This window comes from Jaculus jaculus, chromosome 5, assembly GCF_020740685.1.
Source record: "Jaculus jaculus isolate mJacJac1 chromosome 5, mJacJac1.mat.Y.cur, whole genome shotgun sequence".
Lineage (NCBI taxonomy): Eukaryota > Metazoa > Chordata > Mammalia > Rodentia > Dipodidae > Jaculus > Jaculus jaculus.
This window is the reverse complement of record NC_059106.1, coordinates 30,541,795-30,563,439: the sequence shown is the minus strand read 5'-3', so window position 1 is coordinate 30,563,439 and position 21,645 is coordinate 30,541,795. Positions and strand designations below refer to the sequence as shown.

The window sequence follows — 21,645 nt, the reverse complement described above, 5'->3', positions numbered from 1 at the left end:
GAATCTCAGTACAGAGGCCCCGCTGTGATCATCCTTAGACCTGTAGACGGTGTTGAAAGTCATAACCGCAGCTTTAGAGTGGGAAGCCATTGGAATGTGGGCACTGTCATGACAGTTACGTCTTGTCATACAGAAGGCCTGGTTGAAATAATACACTTTGAAAAGCAAGCTAAGGATATTCTCCTAGGAACATACTCCATCCCCTCCCCCCGAAAAAAATGCAAAAGTGTTTTTTCTTCAAGTTTCAGATAACATGTTCTATTTTTTTTTCCTGAGAGTCCACATGCCCCACTAAAAATATGTCTTATCCTTTTCTTTTTTAGGTTAAGTGATTTAATTTTTAGCTGAAAAGAAAATAGCAATTCTTTCCTTCTTTCATTATTTTCTCAGGCTGGTAGGCTTAAAATTCATTTTAATTAAACATTATTACTGGTTTGAAGGTGGAGAGCGGGCACAGTGATGGAATGCTAGCTTAGCGACTTGGCGGCTGTCCTGTAGGACTGCCGTGCAGGATGTGGTAGGCTGTATTTTTGGAACAGGAGAAAGACAAGTTCATTCAACCATGCAAATTGAATTATAAGACTTGAATTCATTATTTCTGTGAAAATGTGTTCTCTGTACTGTGTTTGCTCCAATGTTCTTTTCAGCTTTCCACCACAGGTTTTCACCACAGCAATAGCAGCTGAGGGGCATGACTCTTCTGCCCTTTGGTGTTTGAAACAAGATTCAGAAAGGTCTCTGATGGAAGAGACAATGTTGGGATTTGCATGCCTTTGCTTTGATGTTCTTAAGGTACAAACATATCCAAAGAAACACAGAATCATAAGAGTAAGCAAATTCTATCATTGATATGTGTAAAATCCTAGGTGTGCAGAACTTTAAGATAGTCTCTACATCCACCTTGAACCTCTGCATGTTGGTCTGATTTTTAATAAAATATAGAAAAGCAATTTAATATTTCCACTATTGTGTCTCAATATTCAGTAACACTGAAATCTACATACATATATACATATACATACAAAAATACATATTTATTTGTGTGTGTGTGTGTGTGCATGCACACATGCATGTGTGTGCATGTGGAGGCCAGAGAAAGATGTCAAGTATCTTTCTCCATCTCTCTCAATTTTATTCTCTTGAGTCAGAGTTCCCTCTGTGAACCTGGGGCTAGCCAATTTTTGGCTAAGCTAGTCTATAGCCAGTAAGTCCCAGGGATTCTAATGTCTGTGTTCCATTCAGTGCTAGGATTACAGGCATGTTTGGCCATGCCCTGCTTTTTATGTGGGGGCTGAGGATCCAACTCAGGTCCTCATGCTTCCATAGTAAATGCTTTTACTCATTGAGCAATCTCCCCATGTTTTATAACATGATTAAGTCCATCATAATGACATGTATTTTGTTCCTCCATATGGAAGAACTGTCATCATTGTCTCAACAATCTTGACAGTTTTCAACTTTTTACTCTTTTAGGCAAGGAAGGATAGAAAATTCATCCATAGATTAAAAACCCAGGCAAAAGAGTCATGCCCATCAATTACTACATTGATTTATAATATCCTTAAGAACCTTGAGGTAACCACAAAGTTGGAGATTTTATATAACTGGAAAAATTGATGATGATGATACATTATATGGAATTGAAAACATCTTCACTAGGTGCATGAGAAGGTATCCATTAGATACTATTATAATTTCAAGATAGTGTCTCAGTCTACCCCAGGCTGACCTGGAATTCATTATGTAGTCTTAGGCTGCTCTTGAACTCACAGTGATCCTTCTAGTTCTGCCTCCCAAGTGTTGGGATTAAAGGTGTGCACCACCATGCCCATTACATTTGTTTGGTGGATATTTATTTCTTTATAATTCAAATTCTTTTTTTTTAATATTTTTTTGTTCATTTTTTATTTTTATTTATTTATTTGAGAGCAACAGACACAGAGAGAAAGACAGATAGAGGGAGAGAGAGATAATGGGCGCGCCAGGGCTTCCAGCCACTGCAAATGAACTCCAGACATGTGCGCCCCTTGTGCATCTGGCTAACGTGGGACCTGGGGAACCGAGCCTCGAACCGGGGTACATAGGCTTCATAGGCAAGTACTTAACCGCTAAGCCATCTCTCCAGCCCTATAATTCAAATTCTTAAAGTTGTAGTATAAGAACTCCACGGTATTCTGCCAGCACATATTTTCTATAAGTTCATTTTACATAGGGAGTTGGGTGCTACCATATTCATTGACCGTTATGATACAAATTACTCAAAGATTTATGGATTCACAGAGATGTATACATCACAAAATTTCATTCCTGCTTCAAAATAGCCTATCATATGGCTCTAGGAGAATAATGTGATACTGCCTTTGGGACCCATGGCAGTCACATGTTTACATAGCAGCTAGTTCTCTCACATCTTTGAAGCTTATGAAACCTCAAATGATCCAATATGTTTTTATTGAAAGGCTGAGTTATGCAAAGAGGCAGGAAGTGATGGGAATAGAACCATTTTTCCTAGAAGAGATGGCAGGAGAAGCTGGATGTGGTAGTGCATGCCTTTAATCCCAGCTCTTGGGAGGCAGAGATAGGAAATGCTGTGAGTTCAAGGCTAGCCAGGTCAGCCTGGGCTAGAGTGAGACCTTACCTTGAGAAAAAAAAAAAAAAAGAGATGGTAGGATAGAGTAAGTAACAAATTTGCAAAATAGTCTGCAAATTTAAAAGATTGAAGTCTTGCTGGGTGTGGTGGCACATGCCATTAATCCCAGCACTCGGGAGGCAGAGGTGGGAGGATTGCCGTGAGTTTGAGGACACCCTGAAACTATACAGTGAATTCCAGGACAGCCTGGGCTAGAGTGAGACCCTACCTCAAAAAACCAAAAATAAATAAATAAATAAATAAATAAATAAATAAATAAATAAAATAAATAAAAGGGGACTAAAGTCTTGTCACAGGTAAAAGGTAGTGGGAGGCAAAGGAAAGAAGGAATTGGGCCAGAGAGACACAGGATACCTGAGATCATGAATCCATCAGAGTCGGAAAGAACCAATGAAATGTTTATCAAAAGAGAAAGAAGGTGTGGTGGCACACGCCTTTAAACTCAGCACTTGGGAGGCAAAGGAAGTAGGATCGCAATAAGTTCAAGGCCTTCTTAAGACTCATAGTGAGTTCCAGGTCAGCCTGGGCTAGAGAGAGACCCTACGTTGAAAAACCAAATAAATAAATAAATAAATAAATAAATATTTTAGGGGCTGGAGGGATGGCTTAGCGATTAAGGTGCTTGCCTGCAAAGCCAATGGACCCAGGTTTGATTCCCCAGGACCTGTATATACCAGATTCACAAGGTGGCGTGTGTGTTTGGAGCTTGTTTGCAGCAGCTGGAGGCCTTGGTGCACCCATTTTTTTTTTCTCTCTCTCTCTCTGCCTTTCTCTCTCTGATAAATAAATAAATAAAAATAAAACAATTTTTTAAAAAAGAGAGAAAAAGTCTCTATGACAAACAGAGGGCTGGGAGGCCAATCTGGATAGGATGAAGTTCAAATCAACTTTCCAGGGATAATTAAAAGGAAGTTGTAGGATAAGTAAAAATGATAGGTAACAGGTATCGTGGACAGGAGATGACAGAATCACATTGTACAGAGAAGGCCATTCAAAAATCAAGATTATCAATGCATGTGAAGGAAAGTCCTATAAGTTATGTCCTATAAGTTTCAGAATTATAAATTGATGGTTAATTGTTCATCAGGTAAAGCACTTCCTGTGACGGTGTGAGGACCCGAGATTGGCTCCCCAGAACCGACATGAAGCCAGGGGCAGTGGCAGGTGTCCAACCCTAGCACTCCTGTGGTGCAATGGGAGGTGGAAGCTTGCAGGCCAGCTAGCCCGGTGTGTCCAGTGGTGGACAGGAGACTCTGCCCCAGAGAAGGTGGAAGATGAGGACCCACACCCAATGCTGACCTCTGACCTGCACACATGCAGCATGGATGCGTGTGCCTTTGCTCCCACACACACATAAACGCACACACAAAGTAATGATTATACATTTCAAGGTTAATTACTTTTACTGAAGATACGTTCAACAGCATTTAGAAGTATGAGGTCACTAATGCATCATTGGCCAAATGAAACTAATAAGCATTCTTGGAAACATTAATATTGAGATCTTCGGTGGCCTTGCAAAGTTCTGATTTTAATAACCTTATTTGTCTAGTTTCCTTGACTAAACATAATAAATAACAGATAAGAACTATTTTTTCTTGAATCTTCTTTGTCACTCCCCACTTCTTCCTCCACCATATTGTAGCAAGACCCATCACTGAAAGCTTAAATCAAAAACCAAAAATCTCTTTGGAACTCTGTATTCAACCTTTTCTGTTCATAGTAGGAGTGTCTTTCTCACCAGCTCAGCATGGGCCACTGCCAGCACTTATTTCACCACACAAGACCTCAGGCAGAATAGGACAGCTACTCTATAGAAAGAGGGAATGATTTCTGTGCTAGGGGAAAATAGACAGTGTAGCTAAAGTAGAGTTCATGGAAATTCTCTCTCTTTCTGCCTTTAAAATTTATTTATTTTATTTATTTGCAAACAGAGAGAGAGAGAGAGAGAGAGAGGGAGAGAAAGAGAGAGAGAATGAGCACATCAGAGCCTCCAACCACTGCAAAGGAACTCCAGATGCATGCACTGCTGCATCTGACCTTACGTGGGTTCTGGGGAGTTGAATTTAGGTTGGAAGGCTTTGTAGACAAACTCCTAAGCCACTGAGCCACCTCTCCAGCCCCGAGATTCTCTTGAAAAGAGACATGCACTCTGTCATGGCTCTGTGAGTATCTTGGCAATGACAGCACAGGCAATATAGTAACAGTGTAGTGTAAATTAGCAAGGGATCACATGGCCAGATGGTAAAGGCAGGATGTGAAGCTAGTGGTTACCCCGCACCACAGCCCTTGGCCCTGGCTTCTCCTGGTGACAACTCCCGGCTTGGCACTCACCCTGACGGGCAGTGGGTATCTGCGCCCCGCTTCTCCTGGAACTTCATGCTCATTAGCCACAGCCACAGATTCAAAGCTTTGTTAGAGAACTAAAGGAATGTGCCACAGCCATGTACAAGCCGGAAGCCCTTTCATGCCTCACATGGATGAGTGAACCTCCATGACAGGCCAAGCCACACATCAGGAGGCTGTGTGCATTGTGGACCCAGGGAACCAAAGTGTCAGCACTTTCTGGAGACCCCTCCTTTTCAGTCCAAAAGATAAGGATTTAAGCACTTTCATTTGCCTTGCTTGTCCCCATCATTGAAAATGACAAACACATTAATATTATTTTTAAAGCAGGTTACATAACCCAGGGTGCAGCCCACGCTTGATAATTTTCTAGAAATGATTACTGACCTTTCAGACCCTCCCTGTGATTATGCGGGGTTGAGCTGAGGTTAACATTCTGGCAAGCCTCTTAGGATCTAGAGTAACAACTGTTTGGCAAGGGATTATTGCCATTGTAAACCACTGACAAGGGCTGGAAATGATAATTTGTAATTAAGAAAATAACAAGATCAGCGTCTGGCCTCTCCTCATGCAGCTAACAACTGGCTCCACCTCAATTCCAACACAGGAGGCAACCCAGCAAAGACATGGATTTATTTTTGTAGTGATTTGTTTTAGATATTTGATCCCAAATAATATGCTCCAGATTCTGAAACAACTTTGGATAGACTGCTGAAAGGTTATTTGCTATTTTTATATGAGTCTTTTCTTTTTATTTCAAGTGTGTCTTATAACTGACTTATCACTAACTTGTTGCTTCCAAAGAGAATTTTAGGGAAAAGTATCTCAAAATCATAGCTAGTTTCAGTGAAAATAATCTAAGCTTTTAACAGTGCATACTCTGAGATAGGTCATGTTTACACAGTATTCAATAACTTATCTTTTTTAATCCACCAATTATGTCCTTTTCTGATGAAAACAAAAAGTATTTTTGTTTAAACACAAAATAAGCTGGGGCTATAGCTCAGTTGTTAGTATGCCTATCTAGCATGCATGAAGCCCTGCATTTGATCCTCAGCATTGCACACAGCTGGACATGTTGGCACATGCCTCTAATCTCAACATTTGGAAGATGGAGGCAGGAAGATCAGAACTTCAAAGTCAGCCTTAGGCTGGGGAGATGGCTAGGCAGTTAAAGGCACTTGCTTGCGAAGTCATCCTTGACTACATAACCAAGTTTGAATTAGAGGCCAAGCTCTCGTTCAAGTTCGAGTTTGAGGCCAGCTTGAGCTACATGAGATCCTATGCCAAAATAAACATGTAAAATAATTAGTTGACTGGTTCTTTTGAGATGTCACCAAAATTACATGCAGAGAGTCAGATCAGAGGATTATTAACAACAGAAGACAGGTTGACTAGAGTTTATTTCATTTCTATAGATTTTGGTAAATGGAAAAAGTTTGATGTTTCTTTTGAGAAAATTTAACATCTTTTGATACTTAGTATTTGGGTTAAAGCTGCATATAGTCTGCAAGATTTGTTAGGGAAATGTTTCAAGGCAGTTGAAAAATCATAAAATTCTAGGATTATAAAGAGCACACTTTTTTTTGGTAGCACTGGAGACTGAACCACATGCATTCTAGATAATTCTACCACTGAATTATACATAAAAGATATCTTAATAGCCCATTTAAAATATGGTCTCTCAAGGAAAAACAAAACAGTTGCAATGTTTCAGAAAATAGCTGATGCTCTACAGTCCACTCCCTGAATATTTTCTCTAAGTAGGACATAGCCTTCCCTGTGCCCTACCCATCATTTTTAATACTCCTCAGGCTTTTTTATGGCAGAAGTTCAAAGAAGTGCCCCTCCTCAGAGGTTATATAGAACTATGTTAGGGTTATGCTAGATTAATAATTTTCAAGCTGAGTTTGGACAGCCTACATCTCTACAGAAGCTAGTAAGAAAACTGCATGGAGAATATAAAATACTTAGTTTAAAAAAAATTTATGTCAAAGAAGTCAAAGTAGAATTTCTTGTTCTGCACTTTTTTCCTCAATAAAGTGTGAAAGCTTTTTCACTATAAACACTTAGATATAACAGATAAGAAGACATCATTTTTCCAAGTTCATTATTGAGCTTGCAAAAAAACAAAAAACAAAAAAAAAAAAAAGAAAAGAAAAGAAAAGAAAAAGCATGGGAGAGACCCAGGTATGAGATAGAGAGTTCTAAAGAGCAATGTGGCAAGGAAGCAGATCCTGGCCTGCAAATAAGTGAATGTAGATCTCAACATTCTAGAAGCTTATCCTTGAATTCCTGTGAAGGAATAGGGGAGAGATGAGAATGTCCCAGCAGAGCTGGGTATGGTGGCTCACACCTGAAATTCCAGTACTTGGGAGGCTGAGGCAACTCAATGCCATAAGGTTAAGACCAATCTGCCCTACCAAAAGAGACAAGAAAAAAGAAGTGCACAGCCATCTCTCCAGCCCCTTTATTCACTGTTTTGTTGTTGACTACAGCACATGTCTTTTGTCTGGAGTGCCTGTTTACCAACGCTGACATATGTAATGATACAAGTGATACACCGTAAGAGTAGATGTTATAGTAAAGTTTCCTTAATGTATATGATTTATGACAGCCAAAAAATTCTGATTCCCTCATCCTGTAATTTGAAAGACTTCATTCCATCTTTTAAACACCTATTTGCTCACAGTGAAAACCTGGCCTAACACAGACAGCTGAGGACACTTGCTCATTAAGGTGCTGTTTTCTCATTACCCCCAGCAGCCTGCAGATGCTGAAGCCTCTACCATGTGGCATGGGGTGAAGTCACACCTCACACAGAGAAAACAGAGCTCTGTTCTCAACACGTGACACCCAAACTCACTTCTGCTGCTTCAGTCTTCCTCCCTCTCCACCATGCCCCAGCCGGCCACCTGATCCCAGCTGCCCATTTCTCGGCCAGAAGTGCTTCCATGAGCTGAGATAATATGAAATGGAGCCTGGCTATTCTACAGCCTTAGTAGTTAGGCTGAGTGAAAGAAACAATGACGAAAAATGTAAAAAGAGTGGCAGCTTATAGGAGAATTCTAGGATGATTTTGCTCTTCATCCATTGAAATATGCGAAGGAGGTTGCTTACATTACCTGAATTACAAGTGGGTGAAGGAAGATGTGATGTGATAAGCATGACAGAATACTAAGTGTCACACCTGGCAACTGATGGCACTCAGTCCTCATTAAATGTCATCATCACTTCATCATCTCCTAGTACACAGGAATGGTGCTTCAGGTTCACCCAGAACACGCATTTATAAAAGCGCTACTCAAAGCAAGCCATTTGCTTTATAAAGAAAAGCTGTCTGAGGTGGCTTGATGTCTTTTGAAACTCAGAAATAGGGGCTGGCAAGATGGCTTAACGGGCAAAGGCGCATGCTGCACAAGCGTGCTGTGCTGCCCCGAGCTCAGATCCCCGCAGCCCACTCAAGGCCGGACACAAAGTTCGCATCTGTCATCCCAGCACCGCTGCAGTGACGTAGGAAGCGGAGACGAGAGAATCCTTGGAAGCTTGCAGGCCAGCTAGCCTGGCACACACAGTGGTGAACAAGAAACCCTGCTTTGGGCTACAGAGATTGCTTCGTGGTTTAAACGTTCTTGCTTGTAAAGCCTGATGACCTGGGTTCAATTCCCCAACATCCACGTAAAGCCAGACACACAAAGTGGTGCATTTGTCTGGTTGTCACTTGCAGTTGCAGGAAAGCCTGGTATGCCAATACTTCCTTTCTTTCTTTCTCTCTCTCTCATAAATAAGTGAAGATATTTAAAAAAGAAACCCTCCCTAAAAGAAGGTAAGGACGGACCCTTGAAGTTGTCCTGTGATGCACATGGTACACGGTGGCATACATACACCGACATTCACACAGACACGTATACACACACTCATACAAGTGAGACTTTCAAAAAGAGGGGCTGGAGAGCTGGCACAGCAGTTAAAGGCGTTTACATGCAAGGCCTGAAGGCCAGAGTTTGACTCCTCAGTGCCTATGTGAAGCCAGATATACCAAGTGGTGCGTGTGTCTGAAGTCCATTTGTAGTGGCAGGAGACCCTGGTGCACCCCACCCACTCTCTCTCTCTCAATACATAAAGTATTATTTTAAAAGAAATCCAGCACTATAAAATACACTGGAGGAAAAAAAAGTCCAAGTTTAGTTCTCATTTAGCAGTAAGCAACAGGCCAATTAGCAGAGGGGACAACCTACTGAGCATTTTCTCACTTGGTGCATAAGGAGTATGACAAGTAGAACCATCTCCGTGTGTGTGTGGATACTTGGGGTGGAACCAAGACCTGGTGTACACTAGGCAAGTGCATTGCCACAACGCTGTCCTTTGTAAGGCTAGAGCAGCAAGACCTTTAGAGCTGGTGAGTAGCCAGCATCCATAGAAGGACGTCTCCTGTGCGCCACAGAACCCAGCACAACTAACTCAGAGAGTGGGTCACTTGTCCAAATGAAACAACCTTCTGGGACGGTAAGGGCTGAACTCTCATTTTGTTTCATTGCTCACAGTTCCCAGATGTCTGACCCTTCCTAGAAGCATGGTTTGTGGCCGTCCATGATTACAGGATTGGAACTGCTGCAAAAGTGGAACACAGATTCCTGTCATTCACGGCAGAGCTTTGCCCATGGACTGCATCTAGCTGCCACATGCCACATAGGGGACAATTTAAAGGACACCTATAGATCTGAAATAATACATTCAGCTGAGTGAAATTAACAGATGGCCTGGCAGATAATGATTTTTAACTGGAAGGAGGAACAGAAATGGGACAGCTTTTGGAGCACTTGGCCTGGACAACATACAGGGAACGGCAATCGTGTTTCTTGGAGGGAAAAACAGATGGCATTCAAAGGCTAGCAGAAGATGGAGAGAATGACATGGAAGTGCGACCCACCCATAACCTGATCTTGAATGTGTCCTTCCAGACCAGCATTTGATGGAAAGCTGGAATACAGATTGGGTTTGATCGTAAAGAGAGAAACACGGGATATGGAAGAAGCACAGATGATGGGTCATCCCTATGTTCCTTCCTGCTAGATAGAAATCCAAGTAGCCATTTCTTCCCCCGGGGAAGCAGGGAATAAAAATAGGTTCTCTTAATAGTGTCCTCAGGATCTGCAGCTGATCCAAAGGGCAAGAGAGATGAGGCTGGGAGGTAGAAGGTCGGCATCTCCAGGGAAATAGGGCGGACACGTTAGCCACTTGTGGGTTTCTGGGATCATCTGTGCACATGTACCCACATCCAGCTAGATTAGGGTTGCAGCTGTAGATTCTTGAGTCCTAAAGGAACTCCTACACAGACCCAGTGATAGCTCCACTCTATACTGTAGCTGCAGAAAGGTAACAGTGGCTGAATGGCTTAATGTTTCCATACCCTTTAAGAATATTTCCCTCCCACATCTGTGAAATAGTTCCATGGCATTTTCATAAGACGCTCACTAAAGTCATCAAAATTGACTCCCTAGATTTACAGATTGTTCAGAAAATCTACCTAAATATTTCAGAAAAGTAAGTTTGATATGCCTGCAACAATTTTTTTGTCTATTTATTTATTTGAGAGTGACAGAGAGAAAGAGGGAGAGAGAGAGAGAGAGAGAGAGAGAGAGAGAGAGAGAAAATGGGTGCGCCAGGGCCTCCAGCCACTGCAAATGAACTCCAGACATGTGCGCCCCCTTGTGCATCTGGCTAACGTGGGTCCTGGGGAATCGAGCCTCGAACCAGGGTTCTTAGGCTTCACAGGCAAGCGCTTAACTGCTAAGCCATCTCTCCAGCCCAACTTGTTTATTTTCTAATTTAAAATATCATTTATGCATTCAAGGTAATGAGGCAAAAGATATTCATTTAGAATGTTAATGAGATTAATTCTCTACATAAAACAAACATGACTACAAATATTACCTGCTAAGCAGTGTTAAGAGCAGAAATTTCACTGATTCGCTTGTAATTAATTTATGGGTTGGGAAATCATTTCACTTATATTTATAGTTGAATTAGTAATTTTGTTGTGATTACAATATGCAAAAAGATGCTAATTAAAGGATTAAAATGAAGAAAAGAGAACAAACAAAGTACTTACTTGCAGTGATATTTAAAAATAATCCGGAAGTCCAAATTAGGGGGTTTTTTTGTTCATAAAGAAAGACTAATCTAACTTTAATTCTTTGGACCTCAAGGTTACTCTGTTAATCCATGGAAAAAGTCCTTCAGAAAACTTCTGTTTATATTTATTTCTCCAAATATCCAAGTTCTATTAGGAACTCATTAAAAAAAAAAGACTTCCCTTAAAAACAAAGAAAAAAATATAGAAGGAAAGAAAAATTGGAATGTAAGCACCAAGAGAAAAATAAACAGTGTCTAAAACTAGGCTCTAATTCAGAAGTGTTCCTGTCCTGGCTGTGTCCATTTGAAGGCATCCTCTTGTCTTCCTGACTTTCTCATCCTTCAGCCCAGTGCTGTCACAGCAACATGAGGATGTTTGAAGAGAAATAAACTCATTCTCAGAAGTTCCTTGTAGTAAAGGAAAACAGATGGAGGATTTCCTGCTGTGGACTCCCTACCGAAGCCCAGATTCAGGGGGTGTGGAGCTGACTTGTGAAGGCTCTCAGTTTTCTGGGCTCAGCACTGAGCACATATGTGTTGCCTCCTGCTAAACACAACACTTGTCATCTGGGGTAACTCCAAAAGCAAAGATCTGTAGGAGGCAGGTCAGCAATACTTTAGCACCTTGCTTGACATTATCCCCACTTCAATCTCATCTCGCCCCTGGGCACACATAACTGCACATGAGGACTTTTGTCAGGAGAGAGCACTTTCCCATGCTTCTCTTTTCACCACCTGCAGCTCTCAGATTTCTTCCTTGATATTAACCACTTCCAAGTACATACCTATCGTAAGCATGTTCCCTAGCTTATTTTTAAATGTTACTAATGTTTTCTTTCTCCTTTCGCCCTTTTCCCTGTGAAAGTGTATTCTGAGGACAACATTTAAAAGCCCATTGTGAAGACACTGGTTGGCTCCAGATCATCACCAAGTGAGGGAAGCAGGACTCCATGAGGGCCACTCACAGTTACAGAGCCCCACCCACAGAATGATTATTTTTGAGTCTGAAAAAGAGTAACTAAGAACCTCAAACTCAGCTTTAAAACTATAATTCGGGGCTGGAGAGATGGCTTAGCGGTTAAGCGCTTGCCTGTGAAGCCTAAGGACCCCAGTTCAAGGCTCGGTTCCCCAGGTCCCACGTTAGCCAGATGCACAAGGGGGCGCACGCGTCTGGAGTTCGTTTGCAGAGGCTGGAAGCCTTGGCGCACCCATTCTCTCTCTCTCCATATGTCTTTCTCTCTGTGTCTGTCGCTCTCAAATAAATAAATAAATAAATAAAAATTTAAAAAAACCTATAATTCGTAGTCATTTCCTTTCTTTCTTTCTTCTTTTTTTTTTTTCGAGGTAGGGTCTCATTCTAGCTCAGGCTGACCTGGAATTCACTATGGAGTCTCAGGGTGGCCTTGAACTCATGGCGATCCTTCTACCTCTGCCTCCCAAGTGCTGGGATTAAAGGCATGTGCCACCATGCCCGGCTATTTCCTTTCTTATTACCAAGTGTGGGGCCATGACTGCCCCTAAGAGAAGTCCCACTGGAGGAAAAGCCATCCCCTTAAACTTCCAAACAGCAACCAGGTATTAATCTTAATGACCCTAACGCGTCCCCTAAGTCTATACCCTCTTTCACTCTGCAAAGTCCGCTAAATAATCCCTTCAGGAATAAGAACTGCATGGTCTTTGTTTCTGTGTCAAAATCTTTGGGCAACAATTCATTTTGGTTGGGCTAACTTTGAGTAAATAATGCAAAGAAGCAAAGACTTCCATATGGCGAAGGAAGTAGGCTATGACCTGGCCTCATGTAGGTGACGAGGTCAATGAAAAGCTTTGTATGTTTAATAAAAAATCTTTTTACATTGTCTGAAAGAACAGTCTGCATCAGGAGTTCACAAACTATGCTTGGACCAACTTAGGCACATGACCTATATTTATAAATAGTTTTATTACAACACAGTCACACCAATATTTTTTTCTCTATTGCTTATACGTGTTTTTTTCTGCTACAACAGTAGATTTGGCTAGTTCTAACAGAGACAACATGTTCCACAATGTCCCAAATATTTTTCTATCTGGTCCTCTATAGAAAAATCCTGCAGATTTCTCTTCAATGTGTCAGATACTACTGAACTGTATGATTTTTCTTTTCTGAGCTATTCAGTCAGGGTGAAGGTCAGTGGTGATGGCTCAACTGTTCCCCCGTACGCCCAGGTAAATGTGGCAGGGCTTTTGGGGGGACCTTCAGGTGGGGAAATCCAAAGTTTCCAGGAGACAAGATGGACCAGACCATGTAGAGGTGTTGTGGAATGACAGAACACAAGGACGCATCTGGGTGCCCCAGAGAGGGAACTCAAGAGCGGCCGAGCGGAGGTCTGGAGCAGTACCACAAAGCCATCCGAGGTGGACCCTGAGCATCGGGAGGAGGCAGGATACGGATGTGGAATGAGCTTACCACTTGGAGGATGAAGACTTGGAGCAAACAGAAGTGTAATAGGCAGTTCTGAGCAAGGGGGACTAAGGTACCATGATTTGCTCCTGACTGTCCCAGCTTTAGAACCCAAGGCCCTGGGGACATCTCCTCAGTCCTAAAGAATCCGGGTGGCTGGCCACCCCACCTTGGGCTGTGAATCAGGCTGAAAGGACAAACCTGAAGTGCCGCTGCTTGGCCGATGCACAGCACCCGCCGTGACTAAGGAAGGAGCCCGGCTAGGAAGCAGGGAGCCCCTCGATGCTACTTGGACTGCAGGGGTCGCCGCCCGAGGGCCGAGCTCTGGCCCTGAGAGCGGCGATCTGACTGCATGAACACACACAGCGTGTGAACAGGAAGCAGACAAGTCAGAGCAGTCGGCGAGCGGACACGGGGTCATCTATGCACTGGACAGTTTCAAGCCTGGCCTTCACCCCAAAGCCAGCCTGCAGATTTTCCAGAAGAGCTCACTTGCTTGACTTGATTGCTAGCTCTTGAATTCTCTGCTTTGGTGTCCTGAACTTGACAGCCATCTTAAATCAAGCTTAGGTTTTATGTTTACTTCCTTTAGCTTCAGTGATGAATGCTGACTTTACTTTCAAGGTCTCATGAACATAGCTGTTTGTTTGTTTTTTTCTGCCCACCAACTTGTCAATAAGTCAGCCTATCAGAAAGTTTTTTTCTTTTTAAATTTTTATTTTATTTAGTGTGTGTGTGTCTGTCTGTGTATGTGTGTTTGCACCTGTGTGTATTGCTGAGGCAAAGGCATGTCCAATGCATGTGCCTGCCACTTTGTGTCTGGCTTTATGTGGGTGCTGAGGAATTGAACCCCAGGCCAGCAGAGTTTGCAAGCAAGGGACTTTACCCACCGAGGCATGTCATTAGCCCCATCCGTAAATACTTCTTGAGTTGTTCTATGTTACAGAACTATGCTAAATTTGCTGTACAGGAACCAATTGTATAGGCAAGACGTCTGGCCCGTGGGCAGGAAGCACAGCCACAGATAATGATAAGTCACTGGGGAGAAATAAGCAGTGATGTGATGCACGGGCACTGGGCTGAGGAGGTGGTATCACAGGCATGTAGTCAGGAAGATCCGTCCTGAGGTGTTATTGTATAGAACGCTGGAAGTGAGAAGGATGGGCCAGCTGTGCAACGGGCCAGGAGACGTTCGTTCAAAGGCAGAAGTAGGACCCGAGGTGGCATTTCCTAAAGCACAGAAGGGACTCTGGTGTGGCTTAGTGGGCAAGTCGGGGAGGGTGAGTGATAAGCACAGGCAGATGGTGTGTGCTCTTGTCAGGAAAGAGGAAAAGGTTTGGCTATCTTCCAAGGGCAATGAAAAACTATGGCAAGGATCTAAGCTGGGGGAATGTGTGAGCTGACATACATTTTCAAAAGGATTTCTCTAGCTCTGTTGTTGAAAATGGCATGGAGGGAGGTGAGACAGGAAATGGGAGGAAATGAGGGATGAGTGTTGGCAGAGAATAAATGGTGTTTCAGGGAGAAGAATGGTGTTTTATTTTTTTAAAAAAGGATTTATATTTATTTATCTGCAAGCAGAGAGAGTGAGAGAGATAGAATGAATGAGTGTGTGTGAGGACCTGAGGTCCTCTTGCTACTGCAAATGAACTCCAGATGCATATGCCACTTTGTGCATCTGGCTTTACGTGGGTACTGGAGATCAAACCTGGGCTGGCAAGCTTTGCAAACAAACACTTTTAACCGCTGAGCCATCTCTCCAGTCCCAACTGAATAGTTTAGAAATCTACTTTATAGGCATGGCAACTCTGCAATCATGGTATAAAAATGATCCCATTTTGTTTATGTCTTACTAAAATTTGAATTTCACCCACATGAGGGAAATTCAGAGATGGAGACCACATTATTCTTCATCACCACCATGCTCTGGGCACCTAGCACATGCCTGGAACAGAGAAGGAATGGAAGGAATGCTATGACTGTGGTTTGTGTTAGAGGCAGTGAGCGGGCAGCTGTGGCTCCTGCAGGGTGAGTCTGCATGAGGGGAGGACAGTGTGCTCTGCCAAAAGCTATCTTCGCTTCTGGAATTCGAACTTGTGCAGCTCCAGTCGATCAGCTAGAAAGGACATTCCCAGACTCCTTTGCAGTGAGAGCCCTATACTCTTACAGATTCCCATCAAGTGCAGACATCCTGGGGACCAGTAACAGAGCCCATGAAGCATCCATTTGGTGGGTGGGTATAGATTAGCAGGCTAACAGTTCAGGTGGGATTCATCACACGGGGACCCCACCCACATTTGATTTAAAGCTTTATTGTAGCTATGTTGACTGATTTTTGTGCTTGTGGCATAGTATAGGTAGTATGTGGCATATGCACACATGTGTGCACATGTTTGTGCATAGATACATATGTGCAGAAGCCAAAGGAGGACATAGGATGTCTCCTCTGTTGCTCTTCAGCCATGTTTCCTTCAAAACCTGGAACTCACTGTTTTGTGGTTACACTGGCTGACAAGTGAGCCCCAGAGAGCCTTCTATCTTTGCCCCCATGAGGGCTGAGGCTACAGGCATACTTGGCTATACCCGGCTTTTTCTTGTGGGTGCTGAGGTTTGAACTCAGGTCCTCATGCTTGTGCAGCAAGTGCTCTCAACCCCTGAACCATCTCCCCAACAGCCTTCACGCTTCATAATGCTGTGAAGAGAGTGCAACGCTAAGCTACACATATTATGTAGCCAGTCCTGCCAGAAGATCTGGTTGTCAGGTTTCTCCACTCTGCAGCCTCGAATTCTCAACGAAGGGCAGGGGAGAGCGCAGCTCTCAGCCCCCTGGGTGTTGCCTCTGGCAGTAAGAGACAGGGGTCTGCAGCGGGTCGGGTTTCCTGATCTGTGGTGAAGCGGGGATGGGGGGAAGGGAGGATGGAGCTCCATCACAGGTCAGCTCTGCTCTGCTCAGAAGTACTGTTTTAGGAACCATTTATGGAATTCCTTTCTAGATTCTCATATAGCCTCTACACTGATTATATGAGCAAGATTCCTTCCCTAATGAAAACAGTCTGATGAGCTGGGCATGGTGGTACATACCTGTAATTTCCATCTTCAGGAGGCAGAGGCAGAGGCAGAGGCAGGAGAACCATGAGTTATAGGGGGGCCCTATCTCACAAACAACAAACAACAAAACCAGACCAAAAAATAAGGGGGGGGATTAGACTAGATAATCCTGTCTTCAATAATATTCACATCTTAAACCAGCATTGTCTTTTCAGGGCAAGTGGCTTTCTTGGAGATCTTTTCTAAGTCTTGTCACATCAGACCTGGTTCCATTGACAGCAAGGAAACTTGGTGGCACATTTGAGATTCCATCTCCAGGTGTTGATTCTCACGATGCAGGACACATCTGCTGTAACTTACTAGGGATGAATGAGACATGCTTGCTATTCATTTAACTGGTAAACTTTGAATTTTTCCCTCTTACTGTTGATTCTGGCTGGAGGCTCTGGAAGCGCTGCTCTGTCTGCAGTCTCATGGCCATGCACGTATGACAGGTGGAATGTGACTGAGCTGTCTGGGCGAGCGTCTGGTTGCCATGATCAGGGACAGCCGCAGGACACCCCTCCTACAGCTCGTGTCGCTTCTCTGCCCCTCTCCTGTCAACACTACAGTCTGTGCTCACATGGGATTTTTTTTTTTTTTTTTTTTTTGCTATGTTTCTGTCTTTCCCTCTTCTCATAAGGACAAGTCATTGGAGTTGGGGTCAACCTTACTTAAGAGACTTCATATTAACCAAATTGTAGAAATAAAAAAAAATTAATTACTAAGTAAGGTTACATTCTGGAGTTCTGAGTAGGCATAAATTTTGGGAAGATGCTACTGACTCCGCCATCCTATGGTGTAAATTTGAGCCTGTGGAGCAAAGTAAAGCCACCTAAGATGGGTGGGGTGATAAATGTTTGTAACCCTAGCACTAGGGAGGCTGAGGCAGGAGTTCAGCCTGGGCTTGAGCCAGGCTCTACCTCAAAAGAAAACAAAACAAAAGCTAGAGGCACACCTACTGCGAGATGAGAAGTAGGGATCGAATTTCTCAGAAGCTCCAGGGCCAGCTTTTGGCTCATGGAGTAGTGGACAAGAGATCCTGTGCCTTAAGCAACGTAGAAGGTCCTCTGACCTCTGCATGCGGTGTGACACATGCATCTACACACGCATGTACACACAGCTCAAAACAAACAGACTTTTGTGTTAGAAAGAAGTTAAACATGTTGGACTTGGCTGGCTGGCTGGCTATAGTGGGCCAGTGGAATCCCACCAACGATAGAGTAGAAAGACTTAGCCGTGAATCTACTTGTTATGGAAGAAGGAGAAAGTAGCTACAGTTTTTTTTTTAAATCCTTCAAACTCTAGCATTCATGATATATCATTCTCTTTCTTTTTCTCTGTGTATAACATTTTAGTTTCTTCTGATGACTTGTTCTCAGAACATTTTTAACCTAGTGGAATACTCATAATTAATTCAAGCTAGATAGAAAGAAATGCAAGCCTCCTTGTGTAAAATGTCTTCCAGTCACACATAACGCTCTGATTTTTTCTGCCCTAGAAATTTCCGTGTTTCTATTTGCAAAGGACAAGTGTTTGAGAAGAGGCAAGAAGGTCAGGCAAATTCACTGAGACTAATGTGACTCCATTTGTCCTGTGAAAACTATTTATGTTTTACAAATCAAAATATAACTGAAGCTATTTTAGATAATTTTTTTCCTAGTTCAATAAGATCTATTTCCTTAAGTTTGAAGAAACAGGTATTTTTCTCCCTAAAATAACACTAGAAAATACTGTCTTAGGATGGAGCTATCTTTTTTTATGAGCACAGAAGAAAAGATTACATTGTTCAACTAGCTAGAAAGCTATTCAATCAGAATTCGTTTATCATCTCATACTGAACTTATCTTTCCCTGAGAGAATTACATTTATTAGGCAGCTCTGAAACTATTTATTCCTCCCTTTATCCCAATAATTAAACTATACACAATCAGATGGGTTACCCGTAGTCAATCTTTGGAAAATTCATACAGGATGTTCTTTTTTTTTCCTTTAAAGGCTTGCATTGGCTTCTGTATGGTAATAGGACAGCAATAGACTTTATGTTTCCATAACATGTAAGAATTGTGTTTTGTACCAAATACTGAACATCAAAAATAACTACTGCCATAAACAAACCCACAACACAATACTTCTTGGTAGACATTAATGTGCCACTGAAAATATTAATACAAAGGCCTCTGTGGCTGGAATTTGAGTATTTAAGTTATAAGAATACACAAAGAATATCTAATAGTAAAATAGATTTTGGAAGTTAGCCATCAGATCATCTGATTTTTAAAATGCGCATAAAGGAAAGTAAAACCTGTATTGATCTACAAAGCACTTTCCCATATAACTAAAAAACTCAAATTTATAATAAAGAAACATTACTACGAAAACGGGCACTGAAGACCTATGTCATTTTCTATTGGGCAATATTTCACATTTACAAATGAAATATTTCTCATCCTACTTCTCCACAAGGGTTTGTAATCTGCTTGCTTAAGGTAGAGAAATTAAAGCAAAACTATTTTGAAAAAAAAATTTCTAGGTATACAGAAAGAACAAGAGCCATAGGCTTATAGAAAGACCTGAGTAAAAATATACATATACTTTTCTCTCCTGGCCACATGATTGCAAAATTTCATTATACCATAAAAGCAATGCCAAATACCTTAAATTTGTGTGGTCTTATTATTCAGTCACAGCAATCATTAATAGTACACACAAACTCTTTTTGAAAAATGGGGCCTTATATTTTCACTACATTTGGCCTCCCCAAAGGAACTGAATAAAATTACAGGCTAGACAAATTAATAATTCTCTCATTTGCTGGATGTATTACTGAGCAATTACCTTGCTGGTACTATTCTTCCCCTTGGCAGCTAGGTAACAATTTTCATCCTCATGTAAGTACAAGGTCTCTTTGAAGAAAGATGCTAATGGCGTTAACCACTGTTAGGAGATTTGATGTGGCAAGATAATCAATTCCAAGTTGTGCCAGTCAGGCACTGGTGACTCACAGATATATGTGGGGAGTTTGCAAGGGCATTTGTTCCTATTCTCCACTTTCAGGCAGAAAAACAAAAACAACAAACAAAAATCCCTCTGAAAACTGGAAGAGTGGGTTGAGATGTTGTCCGTCCTTATGTTTCAGAGATAACAGCAGAGTGGAGTGAGCCTGGATGTGCAATCACAGCCCCATCGCCTAGCATATCACTCACCTGTGCACAAGGGTGGCAGCCAGAGGACAGCCGCAGGTGGCACCCTCAGGAATGCCACCCACCTTTACTGGAGACAAGGTCTCTCCTTGGGCTGGAGCTCACCAATTAGGTTAGAGTATCTGGTCAGTGAGCCCCAGAGATCTCTGCCACTCCAGAAGTGGGGATTACAGGTGCACCCTGTACTGAGGGGTGAACCCAGGTCTTCATGCTTGAGAGAGAAGTTTACTAACTGAGTCATCTCCCAGCCCCTTATGGCCCCTTTTGGAAGATGCTCTTGGATTCCTCTTTTTTTTTTTTTTTTTTTTTTTTGAGGTAGGGTCTTGCTCTAGCCCAGAATGACTTGGAATTTACTATGTAGTCTCAGGCTGGCCTCAAACTCATGGCAATCCTCCTACCTCTGCTTCTTGCATGCTGCACTTAAAGGTATGCACCACCATGCCTGGCAAAAGATGCATTTTGGAAGCCCTGTACTTACATCTTATTGGTTGGTCTATAATTGTACATTCACACCTCGCTGCAAAGGAGGCTGGAAAATGTGCCCAGCCACAAATTAAACTTTTGATATGAAGAGACATCTGCTTCTGCCACCTTCATACACTGGAAGTGACTATGCACAGCATGTCACATAACCTGCCACCATCTAAAAGGCACTGTTAGAATTATCGCACAAAGCCCCAGCACACTGTAGCATTCTCTGTGTACCCAGGACCTCCAACTACGTAATAACTCCCATTCTTCCAACAGCCCGCAGACTCTCCCTTGCCGCAAAGGCCATTTCCTCCTGGATCAGGCCCTCCTTCCACACTGTAGAGCTCAAGTGGGAGTGCCTATGTGCATTCCTGCCTCATGTGTTGATGTCCACAATAGCTTCCATTCCAGGTGGGAAGCCACATGAAGGCAGGGACCAAGCCTTTTCTTGTGAGATTCATGATTACATCCTAGAAAAGGGCCTGGGATATAGTAGGTATTCAGTAAAGATCTGCTGAGAAGTGAATCCAATTACTCTTCACAGAGGCAAGGTAGCTCTGCAATGGACCTGCTCTGACCAACAGTGTGTGTCTGGGACATCAGCAGCTTGGGATAAAAGGACTCTCAGCTCCTAAGAACAGATACTACTGGTTTTGTGGGCAGAAGGGATTAGAAGCTCATCTGTGCCTGGTCCAGCTAGCTGCTCTAAGGGTTTCAGTCTCATATTGGTATTGGCTGAAAGATTGTCACTCAAAAGCTGCTATCTTTGGTACCTGAACATGTCCCGATGCAACCTTGGCTCCACCTGCCTGTGCCTCTCCTAAACACCTTTTGTCTGGTCTGTGGCTGAGCCTTTATATTTTTGTGTTTACGTGCCTAATGCTTGTCGGGAATTGATGCTTTGTTCCAATGTCCCTTATGACATAGTTGGGGAACATCTCTTCAAATGCTTATTGGCCATTTGTGTGCCATCTTTGAGGAGGCATGTATTAAGATCTTAGCCTCATTTTTGGTGCATGTGCTGTAAGTACATGTCTATGTAGATACATGTGTTAGGTGCACACATATGCAGAGACCAGAGGAAGATGTCATGTGTCCTCCTCTATCACTCTTCTGCCTTACTTCTCTGAGACAGTCTCTCATCAAATTCCAAGCATCCTGCCCGTGTCCTCAGCACCAGAGTTACAGATACACACAGCCATGCTTAGCTTTTCATGTGGGTGCTAGGGATAGAATTCAAGTTCCAATGCATGTGTATCAAGCACTCTTACCCACTCATGTTTAACTGAGTTGCTTCCTTATTGTTAAGTTTC

The 21,645-nt window shown here is 42.6% G+C and overlaps 1 protein-coding gene across 8 annotated transcripts in view; it reads right to left on the bottom strand.

Moving 5' to 3' along the window:
* Kiaa1217 (KIAA1217 ortholog) overlaps nt 1–21,645 on the bottom strand; it is an 815,686-nt gene that overhangs the window by 401,146 nt on the left and 392,895 nt on the right. Inside the window, exon 1 of one of the 8 annotated variants that reach the window (XM_045151350.1) lies at nt 11,109–11,210. The exons of the other annotated variants lie outside the window; for them this stretch is intronic. The gene's annotated coding sequence lies outside the window, so the exon portion shown is untranslated. Of the gene's footprint in view, nt 1–11,108; nt 11,211–21,645 lie in introns of those variants that run through there. 8 annotated transcript variants of the gene reach the window in all.